The sequence below is a fragment of the Cervus canadensis genome, chromosome 16, assembly GCF_019320065.1.
Source record: "Cervus canadensis isolate Bull #8, Minnesota chromosome 16, ASM1932006v1, whole genome shotgun sequence".
Classification (NCBI taxonomy): Eukaryota; Metazoa; Chordata; class Mammalia; order Artiodactyla; family Cervidae; genus Cervus; species Cervus canadensis.
The window spans coordinates 64,551,133-64,561,879 of record NC_057401.1 but is presented as its reverse complement, the minus strand read 5'-3'; positions in this window follow the sequence as shown (position 1 = coordinate 64,561,879).

The window sequence follows — 10,747 nt, the reverse complement described above, 5'->3', positions numbered from 1 at the left end:
TTAGTGTAAAAAAGAGCTGGAGCACTGCTTTTACAGTGTCCCATAGGTTTTGGGTTGTTGTGTTTTCATTTTCATTCATTTCTATACATATTTTGATTTCTTTTTTGATTTCTTCTATGATTTGTTGGTTATTCAGAATCGTGTTATTTAGCCTCCAGGTGTTTGAATTTTTAACAATTTTTTTCCTGTAATTGAGATCTAATCTTACTGCACTGTGGTCAGAAAAGATGACTGGAATGATTTCAATTTTTTTGAATTTTCCATGACTAGATTTATGGCCCAGGATGTGATCTATTCTGTTCCGTGTGCACTTGAAAAAGGTGAAGTTGCTTGTTTTGGGGTGAAATGTCCTATAGATATCAATTAGGTCTAGCTGGTCCATTGTGTCATTTAAAGTTTGTGTTTCCTTGTTAATTTTCTGTTTAGTTGATCTATCCATAGTTGTGAGTGGGGTATTAAAGCCTCTGAAGCAGCATGGGCCCGCCAGTCAAGGCTCTCACCGTGAATCATGTTGTAAAGCCCCTGATTTGCACATGAGGCCCTGTGTTGCCTCTTTGCTCTTAGTAAACTTTGCATGATAACAAGCTGTGCCGAATCAGAGGGAGGCAACACAGAATTTGAGAGACGTCCTTTCCTTTGAGGCTTCTCATTTTACACCAGAATTCTGATGATAACTCTTAGACACAACTACATGTCGCCTTGGGCCAATGAGCAAGTCAGCGGTGGGTTTTAGGGGGCATGTCTGTGCACACTCCACATTCTGCAGCTCCCCAGGATGCTCCGAGTGTCCTGATCCTAGAGCTGCCCTGTGGGCATCGCTGCATCAAAATATTTTCTTTCAAATTGAAAATCCCAGTAGCTCAAAATCACCCAGATGTAATGAACCAGGTGAAAATCTGATTTAATACCTCTCTGCAAACCGAGCACTGTGGGCAGGAAGGCAGGGGCTGGAAATTCCTTCAGGATGGAAAAGGAAGCCAGTGACCCAAGGCAGTCACTCATCCGGGCAGCAAAGGACGGAGGGACGATACAGCCAAGGCCGAGATGTCACCCAGAATTTCAGGGGGTCCTCCTGGGGGGCTCTTATCAGCCCTGGAAATGAAGTTATAGAAACTGGAATCACCTTTCTGTCAATCCCAATCCTAAACATTTTGCTTCCCCTTACCTTCGCCTCTGTATGGGATTGAATAGTATCCCGCCTGCTCCCCCAGTTCGTGTCCACCTGCAGCCTCAGAAGGTGACCTTGTTTGGAAATAGAGTTTTTGTCTTTGTAATTAGCTATGATGAGGTTATACTCGAGCAGGGCTGGGGTATAGCTATCTAATGGCTGATCCTCATAAGAGAAAGTGGGTGCTCATTATGCAGGGAGAAGGTCATGTGATGACCAGGGCAGACACTAGAGTGATGCATTTAAGAGCCAAGGGATGCTAAGTGCTGCTGACAACATCATCAGATTCCAGGAAGGGGCAAAGAAGAATCTTTCCAGACTCTCTAGCGGGCACACAACCCTGCTGGCACCTTCATTTTGGACTTCTGACCTCCAGGACTGCAAGCGAAAAAAAATTTCTGTTGTTTCCAGCCACTCAGGTGGTAATCATTCTCTCTGGTATCCCTAGGAAAACAATGGGGCTTCCCCGATGGCTTGGCAAGTAAAGAATCTGCTACAATGCAGAGACACAGGAGATACAGATTTGATCTCTGGTTTGCGAAGAGGAAATGGCAACCTGCTCCAGTATTCTTGTCTGAGAAATCCCATAGACAGAGGAGCCTATGGGCTACAGTTCATGGGGTCGCAGAAGAGTCGGACATGACTGAAGGACTAAGCACACACATGCAGGAAAACAATGGGTGTGTGTTAGTCACTCAGTCGGGTCCGACTCTTGCGACCCGTGGACTGTAGCTCACCAGGCTTCTCTGTCCATGGGGTAGCTATTTGGATATAGTTTAAAAGATCAGAAACTTCCTTTTCTTCTTGGATGGCTGGGCTGGGGGGAGGTCTTGTTTGCACTCACAGGTGGGTTATGGAGCTGATCACAGGCGGGTTGGGGATCAAGGCTGCTGAACTGTCAGGTCTGTTTCAGAGGTGGAAGATTGTTTTGTCTTTCTGTTGTTTGAGGGCTTGCTGGAGCTGAGACTCTGACGACTTTTCAGTCATGTGAGAGAAGCAGCTCCTCAAGTATTTAATGAGGGTTCTATAGTGAGTGCCATGGGGTTTCTCCTGGTTTCAGGAGAAGGCTAGATGGGCAGACCTGTGTGAAGGGTGCTGAGCAGAGGTGAATGAGCACTCTCCAAGTCAGGAGAGGCGGACGTACCATCACCTGGAGGACGTCAGGATGGGCTAGAGGCACCGGGCCTGGGGAGTCCCTGTGGGTGCCTAACTTGCCAGAAGAGGTGTTGAAGAATTGTCTTAGTGTCAGTTTGCTGACTCATTGGAAAAGACCTGAATTCTAGGAAAGATTGAGGGCAGGAGGAGAAGGGGGCAACAGAGGATGAGATGGTTGGATGGCATCACCGACTCAATGGACATCAGTGTGAGCAAACTCTGGGAGATGGTGAAGGACAGGAAGCCTGGCGTGCTGCAGTCCATGGGGTTGCAAAGAGTCAGACACGACTGAATTCAGGGTGACTGAATAGCAGCGGTTTGCAGGATGAGTCAGCTGAGGGGAAAGCCGGCAAATAAGGAAGAGATACCCCATGGACTGCTGGTGTCCCCAGGTTCTGTGCTGTGACAAAGCTCTACCAGCTCCAAAAAATACCACCAACCAGACAGTCCTGGCTGCTGAAAGGCAAATGGGGCCCAGAACCTTGCCGCTCAGGGTTCTGAGTTCTAATTCTCAGTCTATGGTTTCAGCAAGTCTTACTGACCTTTTTGTGCCTTTCCTCCTTCCTTAAAGTAATAAATCACCCACTGTCACATCCAGTTTCAAGCAGCACATAAATGATCATAAAGCAGGCTGGAAATGTAAATCATCAAGAAGTGATAAATGGTGGGTCCTAGGATCCTGCCAGCCTGGCAGCATCTTCTTTCTGTGAAGCTTTCCACTGGCTTTTCCCTGAGTATTTAGACTACAAATAAGTTTCACTTTTTTTTTTTTTTTGGTTGAACACAACCTTGAGCTCCTCTATACTGAAGTAAGGATCCTGGTTTGTTTTTCCTAGTCAATTGTCTTTCTTTTTTTCCTTTGGTGAGAGGAGGGAGGATGTTAATTAATTAATTATTTAAATTGGAGTATGGTTGCTTTGCAGTGTTGTGTTAGCCTCTGCTGTACAATGAAGGGAATCAGCTACACATGTCCATGTGTCTCTTCTCTTTGGGACCTACGCCCTCCCCATTTGCTTTGTAGCTACCTCTTTAAGGACAGATTTCCTACATCCTTGAACCCCTTGGAAGTGAGAAGGAGTGTAGCAGGGTTGTACGCATATAAGTTGCCATATTTTGCAGAATCAGACTCTGCAAAGCTTCTACAGTCAAGAGAAGCTGCAGAGGTGTGGAAAGACAAGCGTGAACCTCTGTGAGGTGGGGTCCTGAATGGGGTTTGTGCCATGGGTATCACCATAGGACTACCAACATGCTCATGGCCAGGTGCCTGATTTAATTTTGTTGTCATTGAAGATGGTGCTTTTATTTTTTCCTCTTAAAAAAAATTTGTGTGAAATTCACTTGACAAAGTTTTTTGGAAGGACAATTTTTGCAAATGTTCAAATCAAACCAGATGAAGAATACCGTATTCTAATGTGATATCATTTTGTAAAAAATATATGCAAAATCAATACCTGATTTAAATGTTTTACATAAATTTAAATATTTAAACAACAATTTTATTTAAAGAAATATTGTAGATTATGAAATGCAAACTAAAACTCCTCACTAGGAAAAGTGTTTTTTTTTTTTAAAGAAAAAAAAATTCAACATTATTGCAACTATTTACTGTGAAATGTTGTTTCTTATTTAAGTGAATTTACCACAAATGAATTTTATTGGATTGTAAAATGCACCTCTTTTAAAATTACCCATTGGTGACAAATACATACAACTGATGGTTTTCCCAGGTGGCACTAGTGGTAAAGAACCTGCCTACCAAAGCAGGAGATATAAGAGATGTGGGTTCAGTCCCTGGGTCGGGAAGATCCCCTGGAGGAGGGCATGGCGATCCACTCCAGTATTCTTGCCTGGAGAATGCCATGGACAGAGGAGCCTGGTGGGCTACAGTCCATGGGGTCATAAAGTGTCAGACACGACTGAGCAACTGAACAACAATCGTCACTACTACAATCAAGAGAGAGAGCGTTCCATCACCCTCACCTGAAAGTTTTCATTTGCCGTGCAAACTGTTGCCCCTCTCACCTCTGCCCCTCGGCAATCGCTGTGGATTAAGATTTAAAAGTGAAAGATTTCGTGGCATTTAGTATATTCACAATGCTGTGCAACCATCACCTTCATTTAGTTCCAAAACAATTTCAACGCCCTAAAAGGGAACCTTGTACATTAAGCTGTGGCTCTCGTTCTCCCCTCCTGTACCCCCCAGCACCCACCAATCTGCTTTTTGTTCTCCATGGATTTTCACATTCTGGACATTTCATGCAACTGGAATCATACATCCTTTTGTGCCCGTCTTCTTTCTCTCAGCATAGCAATTTTGGGTTTCCTCTGTGTTGTATCAGCACAGATGCAGCTTGGATATATTACAGGTTTGGTTCCAGACCACTGTAATGAAGTGAATACTGCAGTAAAATGAGTCACATGATTATTTTGGTGTCTCAGTGCATGTAAAAGGTGTGTTTACCCTATACAGTAGTCTATTAAGTGTGCAATAGCATTATGTCTAAAAAAAAATCAAGGCTCATACCTTAACTAAGAAAAACTTTATTGCCAAAAAATGTCCCTGCCTCGGGGACCCGGCTCCATCTGTGCGGGAAGCGTTAGATTTGCTGTTGCGGGTTAGGTATGCTCCGTGGATCCGTCTGCGCAGACAGGACGTGGGGTCTGTGAACCATTGGCATCCCCTTCTCGAAACGCATGGTTAGAGTGGGCGGGGGTAGGGGAGAGTGGACATTTACTGAATGAAGAAAGAACACGTGGAGGAGCGATGGGAAGACTAACCAATGGACGCCCATCAAAGAGTGGGCGGGGCGCATCATCCAACTGTACCTCCAGGCCCCGGACCATCTAAGACTGGAGTCTTCTCAGCGTACCTACTGTGAGAAGGAAAAATAGGAAGTCGGTTGTATTAATACATTGGGAATGTCCCAACCTTTGGCAATTTGCTTGACAGTATTTCTGTTTTCTATGAAATTGACCTGCGAATTTCCTTCAGATCTGTTCAGTCGCTCAGTCGTGTCCGGCACTTTGCGACCCCATGGACCGCAGCACGCCAGGCTTCCCTGTCCATCACCAACACCTGGAACTTGCTCAAACTCATGTCCATCAAGTCAGTGATGCCATCCAACCATCTCATCCTCTGTCATCCCCTTCTCCTCCTGCCTTTAATCTTTCCAGCATCAGGGTGTTTTCCAATGACTCAGTTCTTCACATCAGGTGGCCAAACTTTTGGAGTTTCAGCTTCAGCATCAGTCCTTCCAATGAATATTCAGGACTTATTTCCATTAGGATTGACTGGTTGGATCTCCTTGCAGTTCAAGGGACTCTCAAGAGTCTTCCAACACCACAGTTCAAAAGCATCAATTCTTTTGTGCTCAGTTTTCTTTATAGTCCAACTCTCACATCCACACATGGACTATTGGAAAAATCATAGCTTTGACTAGATGGACCTTTGTCAGTAAAATAATGTCTCTGCTTTTTAATATGCTGTCTACGTTGATCATAGCTTTTCTTGCAAGGAGTAAGCATCTTTTAATTTCATGACTGCAGTCAACATCTGCAGTGATTTTGGAGCCTCCAAAAATAAAGTCTGTCACTGTTTCCATCATTTCCCCATCTATTTGCCATGAAATCATAGGACCAGATGCCATGATCATAGTTTTCTGAATGTTGAGTTTTAAACCAGCTTTTTCACTCTCCTCTTTCACTTTCATCAAGAGGCTCTTTAGTTCCTCTTTGCTTTCTGCCATAAGGGTGGTGTCATCTGTATATCTGAGGTTATTGATATTTCTCCTGGGAATCTTGATTTCCAGCTTGTGCTTTATCCAGCCGGCATTTTTCATGATGTACTCTGCATATAAGTTAAATAAGCAGGGTGACAATATACAGCCTTGATGTACTCCTTTCTCGATTTGGAATCAGTCTGTTGTTCCATGTCCAGTTCTAACTGTTGCTTCCTGACCTTCATACAGATTTCTCAGGAGGCAGGTAAGGTGGTCTGGTATTCCTATCTCTTGAAGAATTTTCCACAGTTTGTTGTGATCCACACAGTCAAAGGCTTTGGCACAGTCAATAAAGCAGAAGTAGATGTTTTTCTGGAACTCTCTTCCTTTTTTGATGATCCAGTGAATGCTGGCAATTTTATCTCTGGTTCCTTTGCCTTTTCTAAATTAGGCTTGAACATCTGGAAGTTCTCGGTTCATGTACTGTTGAAGCCTGGCTTGGAGAAGTTTGAGCATTACTTTGCTAGCGTGTGAGATGAGTGCAATTGTGCAGTAGTTTGAGCATTCTTTGACATTGCCTCTCTTTGGGATTGAAATGAAAACTGACCTTTTCCAGTCCTGTGGCCACTGCTGATTTCTCCAAATTTGCTGGCATATTGAGTGCAGCACTTTCACAGCATCATTTTTTAGGATTTGAAACAGCTCAACTGGAATTCCATCATCTCCAATACCTTTGTTTGTAGCGATGCTTCCTAAGGCCCACTCGATTTTTCATTCCACGATGTCTGGCTCTAGGTGAGTGATCACACCATCATGGTTATCTGGGTAATAAAAATCTTTTTTCAGGTGAGTGTCCTTAGCTTACCTTATGTTGTAGCAGTGTTTCATAACCTCTTTTCACATCACGGTATGTGCAGAAAATGACAGCATTTGTACCAACACTGGGGTAACTAGAGGCTGCTGCCCTTGGCCAGAGGTGAGGGGTCTGGACTCAGTCCTGGAACTCGGGAAACCAGACCCCACAATCATCTTTAATCCATTTCCTCAAAGCCACTGAGCTAGGGTACCCTACTTGGGAAGCTCTGTTTTCAGGGGCTGTTTCAGGATCCAAATCTTTATGTTTACTAAGTAGCATCAATATTACCTACTAGTCAGACAGTCATGCACACAGTCAAAGTCTGTACTATTAAGCAAAAAGTCCTTATCTTGAAGGAAAATGGTAACCTGCTTGTTCAAGGAAGTGTAGTGACTACACCAACATTTTGTGCTAATTTTTAAAATTTGTCCTTCATCCAAATGCTAAATCCCCTATTGCTTTATTTTCCACTGAATCTAGTTCATCCAAGCAAGAGTTAACATATAATGAAGAGCGTCTCCTCCTTGCTTTGGCCACTTATTGCTTCTAGATGGCTTATTATATGAAAAATGTTGCCCACCCATGTGACGCTAACCACAGAAGTGGAGATGGTTCCTGTGGTTAGATGTAATATCTATTCATTGGTCTATAGATCCAGGACACCACAGAGAGTTCCATGAAACCACGTGATCCAGGAGGCCTGGAGTTTGTATGATAAATCCGAACTAACTGGAGAAGGTCCCCGACTGTTATCTATGCTGCAGAGAATGCTTCCTCTTCGGAGAGGGCACAGTAGATCTCCTTAGCAACACTTTTGTTTTTGTGGAGGTAAAGGATGGAGTGTCAGGTGACGACACCATGGATCCCACTTCTACAAAGTGAGATACATCCTGGGAGCGGGGCAGGCTTTGGTCTTGCTAAATCTTAGATAAAGTTAGCTTACAGGGGAAGTGGGAGTACCAAAGGAATAGTCAATAAATGTCAAAACTACCCATCTTCCCAAACCAAGGAGGAAGAATCATCAGAGGCTCATCAGGAGAGTCATGACCACAGGGGAGAAGGAGTGAGTAATAAAACAACAAAGGCTTGGGGAAAGGCTACATGCCTTGAAATAAAATAAAAGGCAAAAACTCATCATTCAGAAAACTCATGGCATCTGGTCCCATCACTTCATGACAAATAGGTGGGGAAACAATGGAAATAGTGACACACTTTGTTTTCTTGGGCTCCAAAATCCCTGTGGATGGTGACTGCAGCCACGAAATTAAAATACGCTTGCTCCTTGGAAGAAAAGCTATGACCAACCTAGACAACACATTAAAAAGCAGAGACATTACTTTGCTGACAAGGGTTCATCTAGTTAAAGCTATGGTTTTTCCAGTAGTCGTGTAGAAATGTGAGAGTTGGACTATAAAGAAAGCTGAGTGCCATAGAATTGATGCTTTTGAATTGTGGCATTGGAGAAGATTCTTAAGAGTCCCTTGGACTGCAAGGAGATCCAACCAGTCCATCCTAAAGGAAATCTTTCCTGAATATTCATTGGAAGGGCTGATGTTGAAGCTGAAACTCCAATACTTTGGCCACCTGATGTGAAGAACTGAGTCATTGGAAAAGACCCTGATGCTGGGAAAGATTGAAGGCAGGAGGAAAAGGGGAGAACAGAGGATGAGATGGTTGGATGGCATTGATGACATATAAGTTTGACTGACTCGATGGACATATAAGTTTGAGCAAGCTTTGGGAGTTGGTGATGGACAGGGAAGCCTGGCATGCTCCAGTCCATGGGGTTGCAGAGTCGGACACGACTGAGCAACTGAACTGAACTGACATGCCTTGAAATAAAAGGCAAAGTAAAAAAACAAAGCAAGAGACAGCTCCTTGTTCTCATCTCCTAATGTCCCTCAGTGCTGGGAAGTGTCCTTGGAGTCTGTTGAGGACACAAGGAATGTTTGCTGAATGAATAAATAAATGAACCCAAACATTCCTCTCCACCACTTGTCCACAGCCTAGAAAAACATTTCCTAAAGCAGAGGCTAAAAATCTAAATAGATCCAAATCCAAGAACAAAAGGGAGTATTAGAAATGTGAAATACTTTAAAACTTGAGAAAAAGATAGTGTTTAAATCCAAAGTCACACAAAATTATTAATCAACTATACTCCAATATAAATTTAAAAAAATCAAGAGTAATTTAATAACAAGTTGATGAAGTAGTGGAATGATCACCAGGTTGGGAATCTGGAAGCCTGGGTTCTGTATGACATATTTTTTCAATTTGATACATGCCATGACAAGATGTTTTTGATCAGTAGGGAAGAGAAAGAATACTTAATAAATGTGGGGAAAAGTGGTAAGGAAATAGGAAAAATATCACCATAAGACAAGTCATACCACACAACTAAATAAATTCTGGTTGTATTAAAAAATCAAATGAAAAAGTGATAAAAATAGCAAGCTGAAGTAAGTAGTATGCTCCTCAGTTCAGTTCAGTTCAGTCGCTCAGTCGTGTCTGACTCTTTGCAACCCCATGGACTGCAGCATGTCAGGCCTCGCTGTCCATCACCAACTCCCAAAGCTTGCTAAAGCTCATGTCCATTGAGTCGGTGATACCATCCAACCATCTCATCCTCTATCGTCCTCTTCTCCTCCTGCCTTCAATCTTTCCCAGCATCAGGGTCTGTTCTAGTGAGTCAGTTCTTCACATCAGGTGACCAAAATATTGGAGTTTCAGCTTCAGCATCAGTCCTTCCAATGAATATTCAGGACTGATTTCCTTTAGGATTGACTGGTTGGATCTCCTTGCAGTCCAAGAGACTCTCAAGAGTCTTCTCCAACACCACAGTTCAAAAGCATCAATTCTTCAGCGCTCCTACTGGAAGGAAATTTTTGTTGAAACTTTTTTGGGATTAGTGTTGGTTTTAAGAGCTCTAAAATATTATTTTCTTATTTTTGTTCAAACTATTTTTTGGATTTGTGAGGAAATTGTAAGATAAATTGAGAAATACGTAGGCAATACGAAGACTAGCACCCATTTTGACTAGATTCTCACAATGCCAGTGACACCTGGAGCCAGTGGTGGGTCCCTTTCCAGATTCTTTCGATATAAAATGTGTCACAGCTTATAAATGACTCGGAGGCTTGTAGTGCTCATTCAGTGTGGTGCCTTGGAGTGCTATCCATTTTAGTACCTATTGATTTGTTGCTTTCTTTCTAACTGCTCCACTCAGGATATGAAGACCAATAGGGCAGCACCTTGAAAATCCTGAGGGAAAGTGACTTTGCACTAGAGTAACAGCGGAATTCTACGCCAAAAGGAGGCATTTTCAGATGTTCAAGAAGAGAGTGCTTTCCAGTGTTACTAAAGGGTGCGCTCCAAGACGAAGAAGCAAGCAAGCAACAAAGGGGGAGGAAGTGGAGCCCCCTAGATGCTAAATATTCCTTGTTGTTCAGTCACTAAGTTCTGTCCGACCTCCTGGACTGTAGCTCGCCAGTCTCCTCTGTCCTTGGGATTCCCCAGGCAAGAATACTGGAGTGGGTTGCCATTTCCTCCTCCAGGCGATCTTCCCGACCCAGGGATCGAACCTGAGTCTCTTTTGTCTCCTGTTATTGCAGGTGGATTCTTTACCACTAGCACCACCTGGGAAGCCCCAGAATAGTGAATGACAGGGAAACCAGGAAGTCAATGTGATAATTCAGGTAAGAAATGCTGAAGCCGTAACTCAGACCAACCTTTCAGGCAAGAAGTACTGGAGTGGGTAACCATCCTCTTCTCCAAGGGATCTCCCCAACCCAGGGATTGAACCCTCATCCACTATGTCTTCTGAATTGCAGGCTGATTCTTTAGCCACTG